The sequence below is a fragment of the Toxotes jaculatrix genome, chromosome 20 (assembly GCF_017976425.1).
Source record: "Toxotes jaculatrix isolate fToxJac2 chromosome 20, fToxJac2.pri, whole genome shotgun sequence".
Classification (NCBI taxonomy): Eukaryota; Metazoa; Chordata; class Actinopteri; family Toxotidae; genus Toxotes; species Toxotes jaculatrix.
Genome location: NC_054413.1, coordinates 18,010,739 through 18,037,283, shown reverse-complemented (window position 1 = coordinate 18,037,283; position 26,545 = coordinate 18,010,739). Strand labels below are relative to the sequence as shown.

General features: G+C 42.0%; 1 protein-coding gene across 2 annotated transcripts in view; it reads right to left on the bottom strand.

The window, feature by feature from the left end:
* Positions 1 to 16,777, bottom strand: part of znf438 (zinc finger protein 438) — a 42,349-nt gene extending 25,572 nt beyond the window's left edge. The window contains exon 1 of one of the 2 annotated variants that reach the window (XM_041065569.1): positions 16,731 to 16,777. The gene's annotated coding sequence lies outside the window, so the exon portion shown is untranslated. Of the gene's footprint in view, positions 1 to 16,665 lie in introns of both variants that reach the window. The other variant, XM_041065568.1, reaches the window with a different exon arrangement.
* Between the last annotated feature and the right edge of the window lie 9,768 nt (positions 16,778 to 26,545).

Sequence of the window (26,545 nt, the reverse complement as noted above, 5' to 3'; positions counted from 1 at the left end):
ACCTTTTGACTGAAGATGTGGAAGTGAGTTTTTTTTGAGTAGGAAAGTTTGAAATTCAACCTTCAAGATAACTCTTCAATGTCCATCCTAATAGGAACTATTCAACCACACAACAGTTTCAATATGACCGACAGCTATACTCATACCTGCTAAGGCTGCAAATAAAAAAAATATGTCATATCACTCAATTCTGAGAAAAACCCAAACCTGAATCATATTGATATCCAGTTATTATTCAGAACAGACTGTCATTAGTTAGTCCTTCCAGTCAAAGCAGCCTGAAGAATCTAACAATCACACACGGCCAGATAATCCCAGCGAGCCAGTGTTAGGAGGGTAACACTGTCCTATCAACAAAACTAAAGCAGAATGATAAAGGTTTGGACAACAACATCACTCACGTAGCAAATTATTTTAAATGAGTTATATTAGTATTGCACTTCCCCGCAGCTGGGGGAATCTCACAGGAGACATAATAAAGTCTCTATTATGGGTTAACATACAATTTCAATGATGTGACTGAATAGTGTATGTCATTAGTCCCTCCCTGCCTCATACATGCCCACACTTCTGGTGACTGTGAAGGCCACAGCATATGATCAACAGCATTTTCAAGCAGCTGTGAATGGGGGGCATCGGCTTCCACTCTGATCAGGTTTTTCCTTTAATTTGTCACCCATCTGCTGCTAATGTGCTCCCTTTCAGTAATAACCTATTAAAGTGTTTTATATTATCATTTTCATTATGGGCAGTCCACCTGATCTCACTCCAGGTGTGCATGATGGAAAAGCCTCGGGAAAAACCAGGTCTCACAGCCCTTTGGGAACTAGACCAGGAAGGAAGCTTGGGGGCGATTATCAGGCAGACAGGCGACCCAACTTGTTCACCACCCCCCGCCAACCCTTCACCACAAAACCCTCACCCCCTGACCCGGGCCATCATGTGCCCGCTGTTTAACCGGGGCAAGTCTCAGGGACAGGAACCACAGAGGAAATAGTGTAACTCGACACAAACAGGAACTCGCACGGGGGGGGTGGTGAAAACAAAGTACCGCAAACTAAACTTTTCTACCAATGCTACGTAACAGCTAAGGCTAGCACGACTCTGCTGCATGTTTTTTGGGCCAGGCTGGGCCCACATAGAGGAGCTAAGCTGGCTGTAGGAGGCAGTAGTGGTGGGATTTACCATTCACAAGGGATTGCTCAAGCAATCCTCAGTGCTGTAGCAGGGATGAACTGAAGACAACCTCGCAGTGTCGCCTGTGGAGGATGTTGCCAAGACGCTTCACATTACTGATACAGTAGCAGGAAAATATATTCAATTAATACAGTAAAGCAGACAGCAATACTGGACTCTCCAATCCAATCCGCTTATAGAACATCTAATAGCATATGAGGAGGAAGCACATTGTGCTAATTTGTCTTGTCTGTGGAGCACTCTGACAGCCCCATTGATGCTGACATCTCTTTAACATGAGGTTAGTGGGTGTTTGGCCTCCCCTCTAGTCGTTTGTGAGCTGCAGAGCCTGGAAATGATTAGGCCTGGGAGGGCAATTAGCCTGAGCATCGCTGGGCTAAATATAGTCCAGCTTGGCCGAGCTCTGCTCCTGGGTCATATCCACGACACAGCCTCCACGCAGGCATGTTACTTCAATCTGGATCCCGTTTGTTTTATGACTGATGCAAAGGCTACGCTGACTCAGATGAGATAACATTACTCAGCCGTCGATCAGGTGTCTCAGGAGGGAAGGAAGTGAGTGGGAAGGAATCGTGGAAGGAAAAACGGGATGACGTTTGACAGGGAAGCACATGTTAGCCCTGATAACCAGAAAAAAATGAGTTGCTAACATGTTCCCAGAGTTGACTGACTCATATCTATTTATAACATCACACTTTAAATGTGTCTACATGCTGTGCCTTTCTTTTCCGCAATCAAACCTTAAGCTCGAATTCAGCCTTATTTCACAAGAAACACTGCTGGAAACAAACCATGGTTGGGAAAACACGCTTTCCCACAGCCTTACACCAACTAAACGGAATGCAAAGAAAGAATGCTTTCCCATCGCACGGCTGCCTGCCCCTCCAGTCCCCGTATCTCCCACCCCCTGTGAGAAAAAAAAAAAATTGTAGAGATTTTATCCTTAAAAACAGGAGGTTCGCCCACTCATTCACCTGGGACGGCTCTTGGACGGTGGAGGCAAGCTAGAAGGTTATAGGAGCCTGGGAATGTTTAACATCAAGAAAGCAATCGGAACATAGCCGGAGCTCTGGGAATTGGACAGGAAACATGGAGAGTAACCCCTTCCTGCCTGAGAGGAAAGAGAGGAGGAAGTGATTTGGGTTATGCGATGAATTTCTACTGTAACGTGAAAGGGAGCCTGTGGGTATGTGTAGGTAAACTAGATATTTAAAACTTCTAAATTTAGCCAACTCACATTAAGACTTTTTAAGAACCTGAGAAGAGCCAGTTTCACTTCTCCTCCAACTAACACCTTTATGGCTCTCTGAACCTGATCTCTACCTACAGCAGAGTTCAGAGAGGTGATGTGTGAAGACCCAGGGCTCAGATGCGATACAAGAAAAGCAGTGAAAAAACGGCAGCGGCCTCTAACTCAACATTGACTCTGCTTCCATTTCGCCATCACTGACTTGACCCTGTGTGTCTTTCGGCACAGTACATAGACCGAGGTGAAACCTAAGTGGAAAAGTTCTGGCACTACACTGGGTTTAGCACAAATTGCACAAGACAGCTCAGGAAACCGGGCTTTGCTTTGTACCCTGAGAGAAAGAGAACACTTATCAGCCAGTAAAACCTACTGTACGAGGCCTGTTCCTGCACTGTCCTGTGACTGAGCTCGGCAAAGAGAGTTATACACAAACGCATACACACAAGAGCACCACCACCACACAAGACTAATAATCTACAGCCACTCTATATCGGAAGGGTTTTGCATGCTGTGAGATTTTTCCACGAGATTCATGCAAATGTCAGTATCAGTGCCTTTATGTGAACTTCTGTGACCAGGTTGCAGTTGGCTTCCTCCAGGATTTCTTGAAATGTCATGTAAACCAGAGACCTGGTTTCTTTAAACGGGGCTAGGGGATCACGGGAACCTGACTTTGCAGGTAGATTTCTTATGATAAACTGAAACTCACAGAGCTGCAACGATAAGTTGATCGATTATTTTGAAAATCAAATTATTGTTGTAGTAATTTTCAAAGGAAAAATCCCAAAATGTGATGATTCCAGCTTGTAAATGCTGTGGATTTGATGTTTCTGTTTGCTAGTGAACTGAATCTCTTTGGGTTTGGACTGTTGGTTGGACAAAACAAGCTCTGGAGAATTATAATTATGTATTTTTCACAATTGTCTGACATTTTATAGATAAAAAAATCAATGAATTGACAAAATAACTGGTGAATCAATTGAAAATGAAAACTGGCAGCCCTTAACTCATACTAAGTAGCTTCTATAAGCTTAAATAAACATGCTTCAAAGAGTCTGTATCTTGCATGACTTGATCAGATAAACTATGGTTCCAAATAAGGGGTAGGCCAGAAATCTGATTACTGACCCGGTGCATGTGCTCACACATTTGTGGTACAGAGATTACTTCAGAGCACGCCGTCCAATTTTCAGCCTGACTTTCACAAATTAAGTGGTGTCTTGTGCAGGATTCCCCACAGCATTGTGTCGAGGAGAGGCACTGCCTGGTCTGAAAAACAAATGTATTTTATTTCATTTTATTTCATTCATTTATTTTTTTTAAAAAAAGGAGACTGATCAGTCACAATCAGGTACTGATGTGTGGGAAAAGAAAAAACAATCCTCACTGCAGCGCTGCAGGTCAGACACACAGGCTAAAGTTAGCTTTACCTTCACTAACCAATTTCCTGGTGTGCATGTAAACTTACTGTGTTAAGCCACTTGTAAGACCTTTATGATACCATCAACAAAGTTATAATTAATCCTGCAGGGACCATGAATATCTGTACCAAATATAATCCATTCAATAGCTGTTGAGACATTTCACTCTGAACCAAAAAAGTCAACCAGCTGTTCATTCTTGGTGAAGAGTCAGGCAAACACCAAAGTCCTGATTCTGGATTCATCCTGTGGAACCATGAATGTACAAAAATTCTGTGCCAATCCATTTTGTAGATTAGAGTGAAACCTTTGACCTGCTGGTGGAGTTAGACTAAAGGTCAGGGCAGCGTTTGGATTCATTCTCTGGGGAACATGAAAGCCACAGTAATCCATCCGATGATCATCAGCAGGAGAGAGAGCGCTGCACTGTGATGGACTGACGGACCAACCAGCACTGTCATCCCTAAAGCCACATCGCTGGATTAAAAAGTCTGAAAAAAATAAACACAAAAAAAAAAAAAGTGACTTCAGCGGTGAGTGAAGACAAACTGCGGCGTCCGCTTTGTGTAAATCAACCACTGACCGAGACACTCGTTGTTTACGACAAGAGACAGAGCGCTCCAGTACTTCCCAAGTCCCCATGAAGCATCGCGCTTCAGTGTGCAGTTTGAGGAAAAGATGGGGCATTTAAAAAGTCAACACAATAGATGACAGCACCACCTATATAGCGCCAACCAGAAAAAGCCAACTGGACTTAATCCCAGCCATAAATCGCACTGTGTTCCCACTATATGAAATTCCCTGTAAGCCCTAACGTTACAGCCATGCCCATAGATATCCTTGCGGCTTATAGCGGCGGGATAAAAGTGGAAAATACATCCATCATAAGGAGAGGTTATTTTGGCAGTGTGCAGTGATGATAAAAGTGCGGCCATCAGTGCTCTGTTTATAAACTGTTTGTTAATCTATCATTTGCCGCAAGAGCCACGAGATAACAGTATGGTGTGGTTTACAGCCAGCGTGGCTGCCGTGGAAAGATCGAAGCGTGTCCTTGGAGTGACATTATTTATTGAAATAAATTCACTCAAGCTGAAATATGTATAGCGAATGCATTATGAACAGTGCTTCTGATGGAGCAGAGAGGGCTTTAACTCAGCGTAACATTGGCTTGCTCTTTTCAACAGATGTCCCTTGTGTGACACACGGTGGGAATAATAGAGAGGAAAGGGTGTGAATGCTTTAATTTACCCCTTTCATGAATTGGAGGGATTTCCTTTGATGGCCTATTTGAATGTATAGACAATTTAGAGTCCTTCTCTGAGCAGAGATTCTGATCTTAATTACTTCGTTAATTAGCTGTGATTCACAGGGAGAAGCCTTGCCCTATCCAAAGTCCCTCTGCATTGCTGAGGGGGGCTCCTCAGAAGCTCTCACATCCTCGCTCCCATTTTAAAGCACCAATCCTGCACTTGTGACACTGATTTGCAAGTCTGCCTTTGCTGAAGATGGGCTTTTTTTTTCCTCAAATGTCAGCAAACCCCACAGAGCTCCGGCTCTCCAGTTCTACTGCCTGAGGAAAGCAGAGCAGATCAGACCTCCCCCGCCTCCCCGGTCAGTCATAGACTTATATCACACGGACGCATTCCACAGATTTATGTTTATCGTTTTCCAATGAAAGAGCGACAGCCGGTGCAACATCCTGCATGCTCCTCTCACTATGTGATAAATACGGCTCCCTCGCTCCGAGTGCCTCAACTTGGCCGATCGATGGAGCATTTAGCTAATCACAGAAGGAAGTACAGGGAAGGAAGAATAAAGAGGATTGTCATACGCAGTAAGCCGTGAGTGAACTCGCCGGACAAACAATGATGCTTTTCATTTGCTCGTATCAGGGTGGATCTGGCTTTTTCTCGAACTTCATCCTGATTACACGCCACCCACAGCGCTTGGTGTCCTGAACGGGCAGCGCAGAACCTGGGCAAAAGTAGGCGGTCTGGCACGCAGGCTAGCTTGAGCGAACAGCAGGCTGTCAGAAAGGAAAGGTAAAGTCCAGCTGAGGCAGCTGCTTGCTATTACTCCACCTCATCCCCCCCCCCCCCCCCCCCCCCCCCCCCCCCCACCCCCCCTCTGGCAGGAAATAAGCATCATTTAGTACTGACAGGTACATGCTGAACCATTGCTATCTCTGCTCTCAAACCAACCAAATAATGGATTACAGCAGTTTAGTATTAACCTTAAGTCTCTCAAGTGTCTTTGCCAAGGTTAGTCAGTTTCATACCATTCAGAGTGTGAGCGTATATTTTCCTGAGTAGGGTAAAACATGAAGTAATACTGGTGTGCCGCGTACACGTGAGTATGAGCGAGAGAGATTTTACTTCTACTTTTAACAGCAAAGAGAGTATCAGCTTGCACAAGCAAAGATATCCGATGTACAAATGATTTCTGTCTGCGTGTAGTTGCCGCTGAGACAGAAAAACATAGCAGCAAACAAAGAAAAATCTCTCCACAAATCCTCCTCAAACATGTGAGGTGCTTTTCTGGTTGTGAAAAGCAGTAATTTAGAGGTCTCTGGTGAGCTGTAGAGGGCTTAGCGTGTCCAACTGGATCTAGAGTGTAGCTGCAGACCTGCCTTAATGCACTGCCAGGTCACCATTACTGTGTGAAAATGGCAATACAAGGCCAGCATGGCCGCCCGTAGCTTGGGGCACATAAACAAGGCGGCAGCATGAGCAAAAAGCTAAGAAAATCCACAGTATACTGCCCTTACTCTTTCTACTACTCCAGCAAGACAACCTGAGGTAAGACATCTACACCTGAGTACCATTAAACTGTGTCAGGCCATAAATAATGCACTATTATTTGGTAGAGAATGTTAACCATCAGGCCACACAGCCTAGCTCAACAGCATTGTTGCCTTTTGAGTATAATTCAGTCTCCCTACCATCAAAACAAACGTTGCTGTGCAAAACTGTGGGGCTGTGCAAGAAAGAATTAGCACTGAAGACACACTGAAGGACGGTTTCTGGCACAATTCAGGGGTAAAATGTCGCTAAACATGTGATTAGTGAGGTCATCCCACAGTCCAGGCAGCCAACAGCAGCATCCATCCCTGCCAAAGTATTACCAAGCAACATACTCTCTACCTGCTCCAGAGGTGCCAGGCCAACGGGCTGACCCGGAAAACCCTGACTTCAACCTGAAATATAACTTAGAACCAAACCAATGAAATAAAGAAGGACTTAAAGCTGCAATGATTCATCAACTGGTCCATTGAAAGAAAATAAATCAGTAACTGTTTTGTAACTATAATCAAATAATTGTCTCGAATGTATTTGATGTTTTTCTTTGCTGCTCATGACAGTGAATGAAATATCGAAGGGTTTTGACTGTCAATCGGACAAAACAGGATGTGAATTGCCCATTTTCACTACTTATATAACAGAAAAAAATGATTAATCAAGAGAATAATCAGATGAATCCATAATGAAAAATCTGCTGGTTGGCGGTCCTAATAGGAATTATAACCACAGCTGCATTTAACTAGAGAGGAAGTACTGCATTAAGGTTTGTTAAGTCAGTTAAAGAAAACCCTTTTCTTCAGTAATTTGGAAACTGATGCAGCAAGGTGCTCCACAATTGAATTAGTTAATCTAATAAATCAGAGGGACTCAGAAAACATTTAACTGTGTTTTTCCTTTTACCAAGGTTTTGCCATATCTGTCCAGATTAAAGTACTTTGATACAGTATTTTGATGTTTTTCACTGAGGTTTGAAGAACACAGTTGTAGCTCATTCAGCACAATGGAGCTCATGGGCAAATATGTTCATATCAACAAAATATTACATCTGAAAAACTCAGCGACACCACCTCTCTCCAGAGAGAATGATAATCCACAGGCCGAGTTGTGAAGATGGTCAGCTGACGGGCTATGAATACAACCTGGAGCTATAACAGGCCGGGTGATCTCCACTGCCTGGTGTGTGAGCACACACTGTATTTGCAGGACATATATTTGGAGCGCAGTGCGCTCACTTGCTCCCGAGCATCTACAGCGTGTGCCGAAATTAACTGCAAGTATATCAGCTCAAACTACAACCAACACACTCCACACAGACGCACCAATACAGAGTCAATGAGAATGAAACCAATCCTTGTAATTATGGAAAATGAAACACAACTGTAGTCTGGAGTAATAATAATACAGATAGCCAACAGTCACATAATACTTTCAGTGACAGCATGACTAACAATTTTATATCTAGAAGAAAAAAAAAAACACCACGGGCCAATACAGGAGATGTAGGGAACGTGGAGCTAATATTAGCAGACCTTCTCTTCTGGGCATAGAAACGTCCTGTTTTACCCTTAAATAGCCTTACCCTTGTCCTAAAAATCTAAAAATTTATTATTCTTCCCAATTATATAAATCTAATGTAACATTAGTGTGGCAAATGAGACTGTGCCAAGACAGAGTCAGGGCAAAGTAAAATGCCCACATACAGACAGAAGAAAACAAGCAGTCAGCTCCATTGTTTTGTCTGTGACAGCCCTACAGGCCCCCGGGCTGGGGAGCCGTTTCTCCCTCTACAAACAGCTCTGTTCTGAGGCCCCAGATGTCTCATTACTGTAAAACAAGCAGAGAGATGAGCGACATACAAGCCACTGGCCCAAAACGCTGCCTCCCTTTCAATTAGAAAGGATTAGCCTAGCCTGAGCGGGACTTTCCTCCGCAGCGATACGCTACCTTGGTTCGCACAGGACAGCCATATGTCAGACCTAAATAAATTAAAGAGGAGCTGAAAGCTTGGTGATAGCAGAAAGGGAGTTATGGCTCCACTATGAGTGCACAACAGGCTTAATAGGAGGAGGATGCTGTAGCTTCTATAAAACTTTACACCCTATGAAAGGACATGGGCAGAGACACAGGTATACAGCTTCCTTCACTGACTCTCATAAATTAGACCTATAGGAGCCCAGAACTCCTCAGTAGATCCAGAAGTTTTACTCAGCATGCATTAATCAAGTGCTAAAGCCGAGCCAGCGAGTGAAATTTCTGCAGTGTCATTCTTTGGCTAAGCCAAGTGGACAGATCCCATCCCGTCCCATGACATGCACTGTAGGAAGGATAGCGAGGCCCTCGTACCGCCGCCCGCATCACTCACTTTTATGGCAGTAGGGTGGTGTGGGGTTTAACAAGACGTTTTACTCGTCAAGCGAACCGACATTACATAACCATAAAACGATGAGGTCCACAAATCACCGGCCAACTTGTGACGCAGGGAAGGGCTGGGCTTGTTGTGTGGCTCACGGCCCCTGCCAGCAAGGAGTCTTGTGTTTGTGGGCATCGGAGTAAGGATGAAAACAACAACAACAGAGATTTCTAATGTAACCTGTTAGTCCTACAGTCAGATGAAAGCAGCCTATATGCTGGATTTTTCTTCACCCCACATGAAATTGAAAATGCAGCTCTAAAACTGCAGCTGAGCCTGCTGCCCGCCGCTCACTCCTCTGCATAATTTTCCAGGGAGTCTGTGCCATAGCTGGAGTAACTCCACTGACCAGGGGCGTCTGTGGTTGAACTGCACTAGTCCGCAGGTCCGGAGAGGCAGGCAGCGAGCAGGCAGGCAGGCAGGCTCCGCTATGCCTGACATGGAGCACCCTCACAGGGGGAACGACTGAGTAATGGCAGGGTAACTCGATCCAGAGCTGGGAGGGGGTGGGAGCAACCCTGACGCCTAAATCATAGCTGTGGGATGGAGAGAGGGAGACACACAAATGTGCTTGGAGGAAAGATAGGCAGGGAGATGAGAGGCTGAGGAGACAGTGGGTGGGACAAGCAGAGAAATGAGCAGTGGGGGGTGGGGGGAGTGGGGGGGGGGGGGGGGGGCTGAGACAGTATATTTGGGAAACAGCCAAATGACAGGGGATGAAAGTGAGCGCCTCACCGCTGCCTTTCATGCGCGTGCCGCACCCACCGCTGGGGTGGGAGGGACCTCAGAGGAATGACAAGGCGTGGGTTTGGGTTTCAAATTCACAAGCCGATCTCAGACAGAATAAACACGCGTAGGCCCAGAATGACTTACATTTTCCCTAATGTCTGGAGCTAATTGAGAAATTCGGGCTGGTAGACATAAATAAATGTATTCTGCTTCTCATAGGCCAAATCATTTAACCAGAACCTGTAACTGAGAATCACTATTACATCTATAGCCTACATTTTATTTTATTTATTTAGATTGTTTCCAGTCCCTCTTTTGCTATTTTGGTCTCCAGGTTACACCAAGGAAAGCCATCTATTACAATAGAGCTCCGATATTGATAATGATATTGATAATGATATTGATAATGATATTGATAATGATATTGATTGGCATTTCAACATACAGAACAAGGGTTTAGTAGGGGCCTCTGAGCAGGTTAATCCAGACATATTAAACTGTTCTGTCTACTACAACTGATCAAAATCAAATGCATCCTACATTTTACATAAGGACGCAACTAGCAATTACCTTATCGATTCATCTGCTGGTTATTTTCACAATTAATCAGAGGAAAAAGTGAGAGAATAAGTTGGATTATTTTGAAGTTTATTTAATTGTTTTCTTTTGGCAGCCATTACTCTTTGTAACACAAATGACACAATGTAAATTTCCCCGTAGAGAATAAATAAATCTTTAAAGAAATACCCTGCCAAAATACACAAAAGCCCCAAATACCGCTACGTGTAAATTTAAAAGTACCTACACAAAAACAGAAAATGTAAAGCACGCGATTGCAATAAGTCTCACAGCAACTAGGACACTTTTTCATGACAGTTTTAGAACACAACTTCCTTTTTTTTTTATTTAGCATTTATTCACAGAGCACAAAACGTTTTACAGGAAGAACCTGCTCTCCACTTTCCAGTTCCTTGAAACTGGCCTGTGCAACCATAGTCTTGTCTCTTGTTGGCCAGTGGAGCAGTTTACAATTAAGGGCCTTGATCAAGGGCAGCTCAGCAGGGGTAATAAGGGAGGGGGAAGTGCTGCACCCTCACCCTGAGTTATACAAACTGGCCTTTGCTGAAATTGTGTGATACAATTTTTTTTTTTTTTAAGAGGAGACTTACGATGTTTCATAGATGCATCATTCCAGTTAGCAAAATGACAGATCTAAAAACTACCAGCCAGTAACAAGCACCATACAGGTCCAATGTTGTCGTCCACGCTCATCAACCACACGACGACAAATTTTTACTGAGCACACGACGAACAAAATGGTTTGCTAGAAGTGGAACATAGCCAGGAACTATGCTAATGCTCCAAGGAGCAGCCTAATATAATAATATGCCTTTGCTGCCTGCAGCCTACAAATCCTGTAAAAGTCAGTCATTAGGCTTCACATGTAATTTTCATTAACTTTTCTTGGAAACAAGAGTCTAGCAAGACCAACAATTTAGCAGAGAAAGAAATATTCGCCAGACTATTACTGAACCACATCCTCCTTTTTTCCATCCACAATATGGTCTCCATTCATTATTCAGACTAGAGATGCACTTTCCTTGTTCTTCAGCCCTCCACTCTTGACATCTTTGGGCAGCACTTAACAGACGGGATATGTATCAGCTGCTTATAATTCAGGTATAACTGGAAAAAAAAAAAAGAAAGGAAAAGAAAAAAACAACTTCAGTGGTTTTATCTATTACGGTAAATTGATTGACTGGGACCTCATGTCTTCTTCTTTTTTTTTTTTTTTTTTTTTTTTATTACCAGGACTTACACAAGAGAACTCTCTCTTTGAACGAATCACTGAATTAGCCAGCGTATTATTGTTTTTAGGGGAGAGCTGTATTTTTGTAGTGCCTGTATTGAACCCGTCATGTAGTTAAGCCATAACTGAAAAAGTAGGCCAAGCCTTAAAGCAAGATTCAACTCAGAAAAACACAATAAGCAGCAGCTACACACGGCGTCCAATCTGCAGGACAGTGGATGCAGAATGACTGGCTGAATGTTTGCCTGCATTATCATAACCCTCGTGTAAAATGTCAACAAGATTTGGGAACGCTTTCAGCTTTCTTTAGACTTTAGACTGGTACTTCAAAGCCTGGCAATGAGTGGCGCCTGAGTACAAAAATCTTGTGTGTGTGTGTGAGAGAGAGAAAGAGAGAGAGAGTGTGTGTGTTATGGTAACATGATCTTGGTTATGATTGAGCGGAAATGTTAGACAAGCATCTAAGTTTCCTCTGCCTGCTTCCACCCTCCTCATCTAGCCACATGTGAAACCACACTGGAACTGCTCCCCAGCCAAAGTAAACGCTCCAGTCGTTTGCATGGCATGTGTTTACACTGGATGCCAGGTTTACATGCCAGCCCCTTACTCATATTCTGGTGATAGATGATATCACACGGTGTAATTCTTCTTCCACAATCATTGTATGCGATGAACCATAAAGTGTGAGACATTTCCCGCAGTGAGCAGTAAGATAAAGGAGGCCTTCGCAGTGAAACTCAGCTGTACGTGTGTGTGTGTGTGTTTGTGTGTAGGAGGACAGGGTGTTCCTCAGACTGACTCATCGATATGGCACAGGGCTGTTCTGAGTCTGCAGAAAATCTTGACAAAATGTGTAGGTTTACCAATTTTCCAAGTGAGCAGTACGCTGCTCTGAAAGCGACAATATAGGTAAATGCAATGTCATTTACCTGATGAAGCAGAGCCACAATCAAAGCTGATTTATGTCTATATGATTAGCCTTAGCTGACGCTATTCTCCTCCACTGAAACGACCTGCAATAATAAGAAGGTAAAACAGAAAGCAGCGACTTAAGGTAGAGTGGGGCATTTTATACACTTCACTGTTGTGGTATGTACGCATGCAGATATTTCTGCTTTTATGTGCCCAGATTATAAAATGTCCACCTCCACCACACCTTACTTCCTTTGTTAATCCACACTGCCAACAGTTTTCTTGAGGGTACCTAACTATTATGTTCATTATTGATTTAATCTGCTGGTTATTTTATCAATAAATAAATTAATTGCTTGGTCTAAATAGTAAAAAAAATAAATAAATAAAATACTAATACTACTACTACTAATAATAATAATAATAAATATTTGAGCAGCACAAAGTTACATCTTCAGATGTCTAATATTGTCCAACCAATGGTTGAAAAGCTAAAAAAAAAAATACTGAAATGTAAGAACAAATTTTTGCAAATTTGACTTTTAGCAGTTCATTGATTATCAAATTAGTCGCAGATTCATTTTCTTTCAATCAACAAATCAACTTAATCGACTAACTGTTGCAGCTGTGGTTTTCATAGGGACTTTTTTCTGCTGTATAACGTAGTTCCAGTGAATACTGTTGACAGTGTGTCCTGTGGATTACCTACAGTGACCAAGCTCAGACCTGCAGCCAGGATTATTATAAAATAACAATACACACAGGCATAAAAGGGAGTTTATATTATAAAAGCACCTTTTGTATGAAAACCAAAAGTAGAGACTTCTTGTAACTTCAGTGTTAGTGAAAAATATAAAGGCTTACAGAGTAATCAGAGTGTCTGAAAACTTTTCAGTGACAACTTTCCAGGAGACAAGTCATAATGTTTGAATGGAAGAATGTAAGCACAATGAGTCAGAAAATAGTACTTGGCGAAACATCCATCCATGTTTAAATTCATTTTAGTTTTCTAAGTCGGATAAGCCTGAAGTTATCCTTAAATTAGGGGCCTTCTTGAAGAATGATCCACAGTTGTTTAAGTAATTCATGTTGTTCTTCATTCCTGCAGGGTGCAAATGTTCTCTTATGATTGTACTGTATGTTTTGTTATTTTCTGTGAACTCTATGCCCTGCAGTCACGGTCTTGAGTAAAAATGACTAACAATATCGATGTGTAAATGATTATTATTTAGGTGGCCTAAAAGCAGTCAACTTTTCTATAAAATACCCATCACGTGTAACTTCTAATGGTACAGTGCTAACTCCCCCACAGCAACTAAAAAAAAAAATAGACAGAGGACGTGACTTCAGAGTGGAGGTCTATGGCCCCGGCCAGGACAAAATCACTGGCAGATTAAACCTAAATGGAAAATAACTCGTAGTTACAGGTTGTAGCCCCAATGGTGAGAACACCACAAACAAAAGGTAAGTGAAAATATCTCCATATCTCAGAACAACAATGACAACATTACTCTGTTGTTCTGTTGAACTTTATTGGCAGTGGTTCATGCGTTCATCGAGAGGCAGTGCGGTGTGGTAGGTGTTGGCTCTCTCACAGGAGTTTCTGTTATGAGTGAGAAAGTTTTACCAAATGCTAAAAAAAGTGTTTGCTGATTTGTGTGTTATGGCCCAGTTTACATCATCAGCACAAAAATACTGCTGAGACAGCACTTTTTTTTTTTCTACAGAAAAAATAAAAAATTTACAGTGAAAGCATTTTTTCCTCTGTAAAGGTCCTTCTAATGTTGCCTTAACATGAGTCAGATCTTAGTTTGACTGATTTGACACTCTCAGTCTGACATACACAAAAGCAACATCACACCTGTTGAGCAAGGCACTGAACCCTCCATCGCTCCAAAAATAGAAAAGCGTGTTTCTACTGGGAACTGCCCACCCCTGAGTTACTGTTAAGTGTTACTGTAAAAATGAAGCCCCTAATGAAAAAAAAAAAAACTGTCTTCAGTCAACTTTCCCTGAATCAAGACCTGAGACGTGTGGGGTTTGCTGACCTTTACTTCTTTTATGAGACAAAAACTGGGCTGCTGCAGATAGTGAATACAATAAATCATTATATCTGGAAATGAAAACCAGGAACACTCTCTGGAACATACTGTATACCACAGTGAGAGAGATTTCCACTTCCAATGAGATGGCTCTGACTGGAGGGGAATTTTCTGTTTCACCTCTCCCTGAAATCCATCTTCATTTCACCACAGCTGATCATATTCCACATTTCTAACATCTTGGAGGTGTTCAGTCCAAATCTTCACTCTGATCGTGGATGAAACGGCTCGGGGCCAATAAAATGTCTCAGACTGGCACTAATACGGAACGCACAGCCTGTTCACTGCGACTAAATCAGTATCCCAAATTCTCAAAGCCACATGAAATCATGGTGTCAAAGCTGACAAAGCTGATGTCGTATAAGCTTTCCTATGGAACAGCAGGCCTGAAAAATGCGCCAAGGACTCGGTGTGCTTTCTGCAACACTCTTGGAGAGCTGTCCTGAAACAGACCCAGTGCTTTTACCACCAAGTATAAGAAATATGAAAAGAAATACAGAAAAATAAAGAAAAAAAAATATTCTTTCTAGGATAAACACAGAATTGCGCTCTGTATCACAGACTGTAGCCTGATCACAGCCTAAATTCTCCATCATAAAGCTGCATAGGAATGTACTGATTCTGATACCTGAACTGTCAGCTGACATTATGTACCAAAAGTCAGTATATCCCACTGTGAATAAGGAATCCGAATGATTCTTCTGGACATAAGGTAACATTAAACTGACAGTCCAGTGAGTCACTGTATAGTAAGAAAGTGGTTTTCTGATATTCTGTCTGGCTGCTAATCCATTTCATAGCACACAGATTCCAATGCAGCACATCAGACCGGTTCATGAGTAATGATGCAGATGATGTTTTCTGTAATTGCATCAAAAGGATAAAACATAAGCATATGCATGTCTGGGCTGCCACTGCCCTCAAACACAAAACAGATGCAGTTTATTTTGCAGTCCTACACATTATGATGTGCAACAACAATTACAAATTGACAATGACAGGCTCAGAGGGAGCAACCCAGAGCAGAGTTATTCAAGTAAAAAAGGGCCCATTAGAGTGGCTGATGTGGATAAAATGACCTAATGCAAAACATTTTGGTTAAGCCAGTGAATTAATTACTTGAAAAATCAAAGTACTTTATCACATGAACACAAAAACAAAACAAAGCCAAAGCAAAAAAATCCTGTAAATTTCTATTATCTCACAGTGTGTAGTGTATCATCAAACATCAAGCTGGCCAAACCCTGGGCTGATCTGCCCAAACTTATTTGTAAATTGAATTATACAAAGTTCAATTACATACAAGTCAATTCCAGCAGAACTATGCTTTCCTGTTATTTAACAGAACACCAGCTTTTTCACAGCATGCATCTTATATTATTACATCCACAGCAACCAAACACACTGAATTAACCTAATACTGATCCAAAACACGTCCAAGTCTACGCTACACAACGACTATTAAATGAGCAGTAAACTTTAAATCCACTCAACTTGGCAAACCCCCTCCTCTGAGGTTCACATCCATACGATGCACACCTGCACAGGTGCGCATCCAGTTTACGCCCAGGAGAGGAGTTGGGGGACAGAAGTTGTTCACATGCAGACACAACAGTCAGTTCAGTGTGTGTTTTACACATCTCTCAGGTCTGGTGTGTGTGTGTGTGTGACACAGACCTTACTGCAGGGAATCCTACACTGGTGACGTATTCCTGCGATGCACAGCTGCAGGGTTAGCCACGGGCCTGCTCTGCATTAGCTACACACACACACACACACTGTGTGCCATCCCTTTCAAACCGAGCCACCCGCTGCGTCTTGCGTGTGCACTTTCACTTCAAAAGCTGCTCTTTGTGAAGAATGTTATTTGAGTTTGAAGCTCTTATTCATACTGTAAACACAGACCAAAGCCAGAGAGCCTTCCTGCTGCATGTAAAGGCTAACACTGCAAACGAGCCCTGCTTGGCTCCGTGTTCTCCGCCTGAAAGCAGCGGGCTGGGTGGAACTGTTGGATTAACCTTAAACATGTCTCACCTGGTTCCCCAGTTATGTGGAGGGAGCGCCTTCACACTACACAGAGGCTCATTTTTCGTAAATACCTGGTAAAACCGTCGATCCTCATAACTGTTTCTCTCCAGCCATTTTGAGCCAAACCGTCAACTTGATCCGGCGGGGGGAGTTACAAACACGACCGAGTTATTTCTAAAATCCATTTGTGGGGGTATGCCGACGAGAGGTATTGAATAGAGTCAAGAAAGATACGAATTTCTGTTTCAGTAAACAATATGTGTTTCAAATGGGTGACGAGGTAATATCTTCCAGTAGTTCATTTCCCATAACACCCCGTTTTAGGCAGAGATGGTACGGCTCGTAAAATTCCGGGGGCTTACGTAGCTGTGCTCGGTGAGCGCAGCCAATGAGATGAGCGGCTGAGTAGTAACCTGTAGCAGTACGGCACCGAGCTGTCACTGTCAGACAGCTGAGCGGCGTCAAAATACCAGAGCAGTTTGGTGAAGGGTTACTTTAGGTCATCGTAACACTAATGAAACGTTGTTTGCACAACGTCAAAAGTAATACGCACAAGCAATGATAGAAAAAAAAAAGTATTCATCTAAATGAAGCAACACCGTAAATATGGCCTGGTCACAGGTGAACGTCCTCCATTTAAAATTCAAATTAAAGGGACACTCCACCAGTTTTACACATGAACTTCAGTTTTACAGTCGAGTTGTAAATATCTGACAGAAAAATTGAGTTTTAAAGATGAGGATAATAATAATAATAATACTTATTATGCATGTAGAATGACCTCTGTAGTTATTTTATATTATACAAATGGATTATTATTACCAAAACTTACAATATAAGTAGCTTTAATTGTACCCCAGCTTATTATGTCATGCCTGATACCTAATCCCTTTAATAAGGTCTTTATTGGCATTAATACAAGTTCAACGTATCAGATTCATGCACCCGTCATTTTAAGTATTTTTTATACTGGTCAGTAATTTAATTTCCTGCATAACCATCAGCACTGGATTACCAAGTCAACAAAACAGGCAACTGCCCAGGGCCCCAAACCCCAACGGACACCAAAAGCGCATGTAAAGTAGTTCTAATAATTTAACTGATTGTAAACTTGTTTGTGAATTTGCACCTCTAACATCTGCTATCAGCTCAGGCGGGATTTAAATTACTACCTTGTATTACTACCTGCGTCTTTATTTTCCCAAGAGAGAAAGTTGTTTTCAAAGCCTGCACATGTTGATGTCTTATATGGAAAGCGTACAGAAACATGCAAAATGTAGATTCATCCCCCCCGCATGTATCCCCACATATACTTGCATACATATGTACACATGCCCCGATACACATGTATATATAGTATTCAGTAAAGTATATAATTCGAGGCTGCTTTGATAGAAAGGCCAAACTTCCTGCAAATATGGGCCCTCCTCCAAAGGGTGTGGCCTTTTTTTTTGCTGGTCGAAATCTGTCTTAAAATCTGGTTTTAAAAGCATTTTAATGTTTTACACATAGTGTTTGTTCACAAATAAGGTTTAGGTGGATGTTTCTTGTGTTATGTATTTTGTGCTTTATGTCTTATGTAAGTGAATGCACCTACATGCTGGTCTGACACTGTTCAAGGACAGGCATAATGTTCTTATAGTCCAAATCAAGGTATTAGTATTTATCTTAGTAGGAGGTTGTGAGTAAAACCCAGTGGTGAAAGGAATGAAATTAAATAAATTGTACCAAAATAAAAAGATTCTATTTTTTCTCATTGTTTTGTCTTTGTTAATGCTTTAGTAGCTTTAAGAATCAGAGTGAAGTCTATAATAATTATTGTTACATTCTACATTATAGGATGACTCAGCTATGACACAAATGCATACCCGTAAACACACACACACATTTAGATACACATGTAAATTGACTCACACACACACACACACATGCCCTTTCTGCTGGTGTTTCACACCATGCTCTTGGTGCAATGAAGCATGGTGTTGTTAGTTTTGCAATTTGAGTCACCTGGGGCTACACATGTCCTGTTCTGTTAACTACTGTCACAGGCTACGGTGTATAGTTTGTGGCAGGTGGCAATGCTCTCAGCCCGTGTGTTTTGTTTGTGTGTATGTGTGTGGATGACAGACAGACAGAGAGGTAAAAAGATGCATTTGGTTACACGCTACACGCGAGGTTTCTCTGTCTTTTTCTGTCTCTCTGTTTCATGCATATGCTGAGAGGCGGTGGCAGCAGCGACAGAAGCCTTGAGAACAAAGACTTGTAATCAGGAACTTCAGTACAGGTGTTGTCAGCGCTGCTTTTCAGAAAGGCTCTGTTTCATGCTGATAGTGCTCGGCGAGTAATATCAATATTTCTCATCTCCCAAAACAGGATATGAAAGAGGGCTGCTTTTTTTCTGTAACCCTTGATGAAACACGGAGGTACCACTCACTAGCTTTTGTGTCTCATGACTGTAACACTTGATAAAATCTCTGAGTATCACTCTGAAACATATGCTTAAACATTTATGATGATATTCTTTTCTTCAGTAGCATGTGGGTGGCTGTGTATTGAGCTCTGGACTATATGAGCTTTTTTTTTTTTTTTTTTTTAAACAGCACATCGAGGTCTTAACTATAGAAAAAAGTAGTTGTGGCATCCCTACTTTGTGATCAATACAAGGATCTTTAGCTCAGGGCCAAATAGAATTAAGAATTGCTTTAGGATAATGACAGTATCGACCAGCGCTCAGTAAAGCGTTTCAAGCTGTGGCAGGTTAATTCCCATCTATGAAGGTGTACAGAGAGCCAGTCTGAGTCAGGTTTGACGGTCAAAGTAATTCTCTCCAGCGTGCAGCTGCTTTCCCCCCTGTACCACACAGGCATTTTAAAGCTGCTGCAATTTAATTTATGACCTATTCTTTGGAAACTAAGACATTTGAGAGTCTCTGTGCCATCGCAGCAATGGAGAAATTTGGGCAAAAGCTACACTTACATTGACCACAGTAGTAAAATTCAACTACTGCAAGGTTGTGGAATAATTTATCCTCTCCATTGGCATGTGCCTACATATCCGAAAACCCCGAAAGTCCTGAGGCGACTCACGGATGACATGTCATGAATTACACGTCAATATGAGTTATACCAAGATCAGGCTACAAAGCATTAAGGCTGACACTGTAATATAACATAATAACACAATTACAGTTTAGAAAAAAAAAAAAAAGGTTAGGCAAACAATCATAGGAAAGAATTAGCTCTTTGTGCATGTTAAAACAACCAGTTCCTCCAAGGACACAAAGCATTATGGCAAAATACAAAATAAGTGGTATAAGTTGTTGCCTCAAGTCCCTTCTCTGTGCTGATTTATTTTTTAAGCAAGGTACTTTGAGTGAACATTCCTTCTTGCGTATTCCCTCTGTGAATAAAAGTAATTTACCTTGCTCATTGTGTGAGACGTTGAGGTGTTTTGATGTTTGGAGATGAAAATGCTTTAAGATGAAATATTCATTTTTTTAGTTGGCTTAATTATGTATGTGTCCACTGTCAAGTTGAAAACTGCTGCTCCTGTGAGGGATGTTTCAAGCGTACCTTTTTGCCATTGGCACAGAATACATTACCTCCTTATTACAGGGATTTCCTGGCATACACTCATATGCAACCTTATGGAAATATTAAATGAAGAGGCTGCACACCTCAGTGGACACACTGAATAAGCATGAGCATCTCTTGTTCGTGACTCATAATGTGGAGGATGGGCTGATTGTTGTTTTTGACTCATTTACTGTGTCATCCATTGTTTTATCTAAGACTTCTTGTCATATAGAGCATATACCTGTACTGTTTGTTCTTTTTATTTAAAACAACCTCATTCCTACAGCCATATAATGAGTTAATGCTCCGGATTACGAGCAGATGGTTGAGGTGCCTAAGGTGTAATTTGCCCGACATCTTGAACGTCACGTCCTTGTGTGTGCGGCCTTGTGGTCATGTTATGAATCAGCAGGTCACGCTGAGGGTATTTTCTAAGGGGGGTCATGTCAAACGAACAGTTCCAACATTTTGGGAAATACTCAAACTGAGAGTGCGATGAGAACACTGATACGGTCACACTCATGTCTCTACGGTAAATATGAAGCTACAGCTATCGGGCCGCTTATCTTAGTATAGCAGAAAGACTGGAGTAAGGGGAAACTCTTCTATTGTTCTGTCCTGCTGTTTTTACATTCCGTGTTTTGTACTGATTATATAAACAAGATATACCGTGTCAATTAGTGAGCTTCAGAGGTGCTGGTAGGTGGATTTTGTTACCCTTGGAGGGAGGGAGGTACACGCAAGAGCTGTTTCTTATCGAACAACAACTGGGCACAAAGACATTGCGTAAAATCCCTGATTCTTGTTGTTGCAGTGAAGTTGCCAGATTAGAGACCAAACCTGTAACCTCACCAACCACACCTGGCAAACCATGGCAGCTGTAGATGCTGCACAGAGGATGACAAAGGATACCATACTCATACCATACTCAAAACTAAGCTAATCATATTCTGGCACTAGCTTCATATTAACAGTTCAGACATGAGAGTGGCATCGATCTTATTTAACTCTCAGCAAGAAAGTATAGGCTATTTAAAAAATGTTGAAAGATTCCTTTAAACAACTAATCCCAGGGTACAGAAGAAGAGGAGGAAGGAGAAATATGGAAAAACAGAGCTGACTGAAATGTCTGCAAACTAGAAGAGGGAACAAATTACACTTAATATTTTTTTTCTTCTTGTAGGATTTTCTGGCTGTGTTCAGTGTGTGTGTGTGTGTGTGTGTGTGGTTGTGTGTCCAAGCATTTGTGCATGTGTATTTGTGTGTCAGCTTTCCAACAGCCTAACCTCCTCCTGGCTTTGTTGCTCTTTGGACCTCATCTCCCTTTCCAAGCCATGAAGTCAAGGCCCTCTCGCACTCTCCAAGTTGTAAAACATGAAAATGAAACACTAGTCTATCTAACTTTCAGTTTTGTCCAGATGTCACGTTGAGTTTTGATGCGCGATGCTCGCCACATGTTTCTAATAGGGGACTTTTGCACACTTGGCTTCCACTTTTGGGGAGAATACTCAAGAGGTGGTCAGGGTTGAACAGTTAGGTTCCAATACACGTTTACATATCTGCTCATGTGTGCGCACACCTGAGACAAGAAAATGCCCACATATAAGCATATATTATACCAGCTAAGTTAGACCATACCTAGTGCTTTAGTAATGAAAACTAAGTTCTGAACTAGATGAACATCTTTCTATTCATCTGTATATAATCTTCTTTGACAGAGATGTAACTTTGAGTGAATAGGTTTTTTTAGGCCCTGAGTGTGAGATTCATGCCATATAATATACATAACACTGTCTTTTTAAATACTGCCAGGAAAGGCTTTAGATGAATTCAGTGTTTAACCAAATCTTGCAGTGCATCACTGATAATTTCCATAATATAAATACGAAAAAACCCACTTGATTTTTCTAAAACCTTTCCACATCAGATTACCAAATGTGCCCACTACTGAGCGAGTCCCCCACCCCCTTTCCTGAACACTTCATTACAATCACTAAACAAGAACTATCTTTGGACATGTTTATTTCCAAAGCCTTATTGGCTGTTATGTTATTATTGCAGTCATTTCCCGTGCTGGAATTTCATTTTGGGGCTCCCTTTTCGCTCCTAAAACTTACTAGTGGCCCGTCACCCTTTCAGCACCTTTCGTTGGCTCTTGTAAAGGTGTGGGTGGCCATGGTTGGACCCTGAAGTGGCCGCATGGACGCTGAGCTGTGAAATTACATTAAGCCGCCAGCCTAAGGCCCATGGCAATCCTCCCTTAATGAAAACTGTTTCACAGCTCTGGCTGCTCGGAGCACCGGAGACAATCTGTTTGACAACCAGGGCTTAATATGGAGAGGTTGAGTAAAGGGATACCATAGTAATTGGCTGGCATTTTGGATGTTCATTTATAGTGCTCTGCCGCTATTCATGCACAGAGAAAAATGTTCTGATGTTCTGTGAGTGCGTGTGGGAAAAGAGTAGGTGTGTGGTATTCATATTCATCCAGTGAAAACAGCAGTGGCCTATCACAGACCGAAACATAAGCACATACACAAACATATACCACCCACACACTATTCACTCATAGAGCTTCACCATTGTACCTATTTAACCACAGTTTCAGATGTGCTTCCTTGTAATGGAAATGAGATGTATAGATTCATATCATCACAGAGGGGAATGGCACGTATTAATTAAATTCATCAATGAAAAGTGAGTTAAACAAAAACATCTCGGTGCATTCACCCCTCAGCCTCCACACCAGTAAAATGGAACAAAAAAAATACATTACATTCAAAACAATACTCAATATTTTTATATTTAAATGACAGTGTAATAGTCAAAGGTGTCGTTCTTGGTGACGATCCAACAGAAAATTATCACCAACTTATTTTAGCTCAGTTTGGGTTTTCTGGCCCTACAAACTTTGCTCTTGTCTGCCCCATTTCCAGCCACAGCAGCCAGCTGTTTTCAGCAGCTCCGATAAACCCAAACAACACACCCAGCAACAAACACCAGACAGACGAAGCTAGCAATTAACAATTAACAATCATTGAACTGGTCAGGGTTAAGTTCCCATTTAATGTCCTCAGCACCACACTGGAAAATCCATTCGACTCCACCTCAGAGACAGATATCCCAAAACCTGGGCACATAAAACAGAAGCAGTCTGCATGAGTAGATCTAAGTGGGGGAAAAAGAGTATTTTTTTAAATTTGGACAAAAAAACTCTTAAACATTGCAGACTATATAAAAAGTAGCTTCCATGTCCAAGTTTAATTCCTCACAGATAGAAATTTGACAAACTTTTTCAAGATAGGAGCCGAAAAGAGTCTTTAAAACCTATCTCTACTGCATCACCTGATCAATAACATCATCATGTCACCGCAGTGCACCTCAGTCAAGACAAATGATTTCACCACACACTGGTTTAAACTGTGAAAGAAGATGCCTCCAAAAATAACGCCATGAAAGACTGAGATTGACGTCCCTGCAGTGCACACAAACGCTGTTCCAGCCGCAAGGACAAATGAACAGTAAAATGCAACAGGCGCTCCAATAAATACAGTATAAATTTAAACTGGGCTTTCCAGAGGATGGCTGTCTCCTTCTGACAGTCATAAGAGGAGGGAGAAGACTGGGGCAAGCCTGACTGGAGCACTGAGGTTGTGTGGGTGTACTCGTTTCTATGTGCATGCATGTGTGAGGATAAGTCCACACACAAGTCTCCTCAGCCAAAACAAGTATATATCTTGGCCAGCAGTGTAGACAGGCAACGTTACGTTCACCCACAGGTCAGGAGCTCTCAGCCCCGTGGCCACCCACCCCTGTGGAATCATGGGAGTGGGGGAGTTTGTGTTTGTTTGTGTAACTCTGAGCGTCAGAAGGGGCTTCTTCAACCCCTGTTGTATGCCAAATCCTCCTTGAGAGCTATTATCTAATTCTGATTTCTTACTGAGTAAGAAAATAAAATCAAGGAAATTCTTATTCCTCAGTTCCCGCCAGTTTTGCCTCAGATTAAAGAGGCGCTTCTCTGACAAATGAAGATCTGTTTACTTGTCCTGAGAAATATGATTCAGCCTTTGAAAACAGTTATAATGTTTGTAAAGTCTGACAAAATTTGCTCTTGAGACTTTTTATAATGGCACACCATAGTGGTAATTAGGGTCATACAACTGTGATGTAACACAAATCCTACAATGTAAACTAAGTTTGAAAGACATGAATGTTTACGAGGGAGATTCTAAGGCCTGCTGGGTCTGTGAGCCAGCTGAAGTTATGTAATTGCATGTGCCTCTCAAACGCTGAAACACTGTCTGCTTAGTAATTACAGAGGTGGTGGAGGTATTTTACTTTATTCAAGTAAAAGTCCTGCACTGAAAATGTTACTGAAGTAAAAGTATGCAAATAGTTTTAGAAAAATGTGCTCAAAAGTCTCAATAAAACCATGTGACTGTTATGAGATTATGTCATTATCCTTATTGGATCATATCATTAGATCATTCTTCTGATGCATTAGTGTGTAAGTACAATTTTACTGTTGTAGCTTGTGGAGCTAACTTTTAACTATTTCATATATTCTCAGGTAGTTTAATCTATGGCAATACATCATATTAAATAAATGAATTGTCTGTTTGGTGTGTAAAATGTTTAATCTGTAAAGTAACTCGAACCGTTAAAGAAATAGTAAAAATGAATAATAAAACATTTCTATGTGAAATACTTTGGCAGAATAATGCAGCATGAAATGGGAATTTTAAAGTACATCGAAATATAGTACTTTAATAAATGTACCCAATTACATTTGACCACTAAATGCTCATTCCATTCAAACTCTATGCCTACAGTTCCTAATGCAGGCTCTCTGTTAAAAACTCAGATGACAAGTCCTGACAATGTTTTAAACCAAAGCAGCTTAACTGAACTTCATGTTCAAAATCTGTGCAGCGCCCCTTTAATAAAGGGTCTTGTCCTGCTCACCTTTCCCCCTAACTAACATGTTTGGGGTGCGGCTCACTCCGTCCAACATGTCAGCTACTTCCTGCCTCGAGAAAAAAATCCACAGAGGAAGACGGAAGCGAGTTGAGAATACTCTGGCTTGGTGGAGGAAAACCAAGAGATTGACATCTAGTCCTCAAAACACTGTATTGTTGGGTCTCAGGCTCTGACAGCATGCATTCAACTACTGTTGAATACTTCGGCTGATATTTGTTTTAGGATTTTTTTTTTTTCCCAAGGGGCCAACTTGACCCCAAGAGAGAGACATGAGAAAATTCTCAGGCTTGCAACAAGATCTGTTTATTTGATCCAAGCCAGATTGTTACAAGAAGCAGATTTTATAAATCAAAAACTGGTTTTCCCTTCAAACTGCATATTCTCACAGCATTTTTATTTTTATTTTTTTTGTGTGCGTGTGCTGTGTGGTGCTTCACTTCTGGGCTGAAATTGATCTTTTCTCTTCTCACAGTATCAGTTGCATCGTAGGCTCCACCTGAGCACTTTTACAGTGTGTGCGAGCGTGTGTGTGTATGTGTGTGTCTGTGTGTGTGTGTGTGTCTTTTAGCTGGATAACAGCTTTGACTGCAGCTGAGCAGAATGCAGTGGTGGTGATAGTGCTGTGTGGGGGTTGGTGGTCTGTGGAAAGGGGAGGAGGAGGAGGACCTCACATTTAGCTCCCGTCTCTTGGGAGAGATTAAGCAGTTTAGTCTTTGCTGTGTCTCTCTCTATCACTGCCACTGCCTCCTGCTTCTCCTCTCTGTTTGGAGCAGGGCAGGGTGTACCTTTTCCGTAGTCCTCCTTTTGCACTTTCTGTTCCTCTCTTCTACTCTCGTTTCCTCTGTTCCTCTGCCTGCTTGTTTTCTTTCCATCCATCCTGCCTGCCTCTGACACTCTGAGCTCTGTCACGTTCTCCCAGACAGTTTCTATTGTATACCCTCTCGCCTTTTCCCTTTCTCACTCCCCTGCCCCACAGACATTCAGCTGATTCTCTTAGCTCACAGCCCAGATGGCACAGAGCTCGTGGGGCTGTGGCGAGATGTGCGGGACAGAGCCGCCCCCACCTTCAGCTGAACGCCAGCCCCTCTTTCCCCACTCACTGATAGGCTGCTTTGGCTCGACTGTCCCACTGAGATGATCCCCTGGTCCTGTGTGGAGCACCATGAAGCTCAACCATTAATCTCCTAAACGATCCTGGACCTAAGAGGATCAATACTCATTTTCAGGGAGCAGCATGATCCCTTAATGTAGTGCAGGATGGCTGCTTATCCCTCACTCTCCCCCCCTCCAATCCTCAGTTTTAACTCCCCATAGGAAGAGCAGGAGTCAGC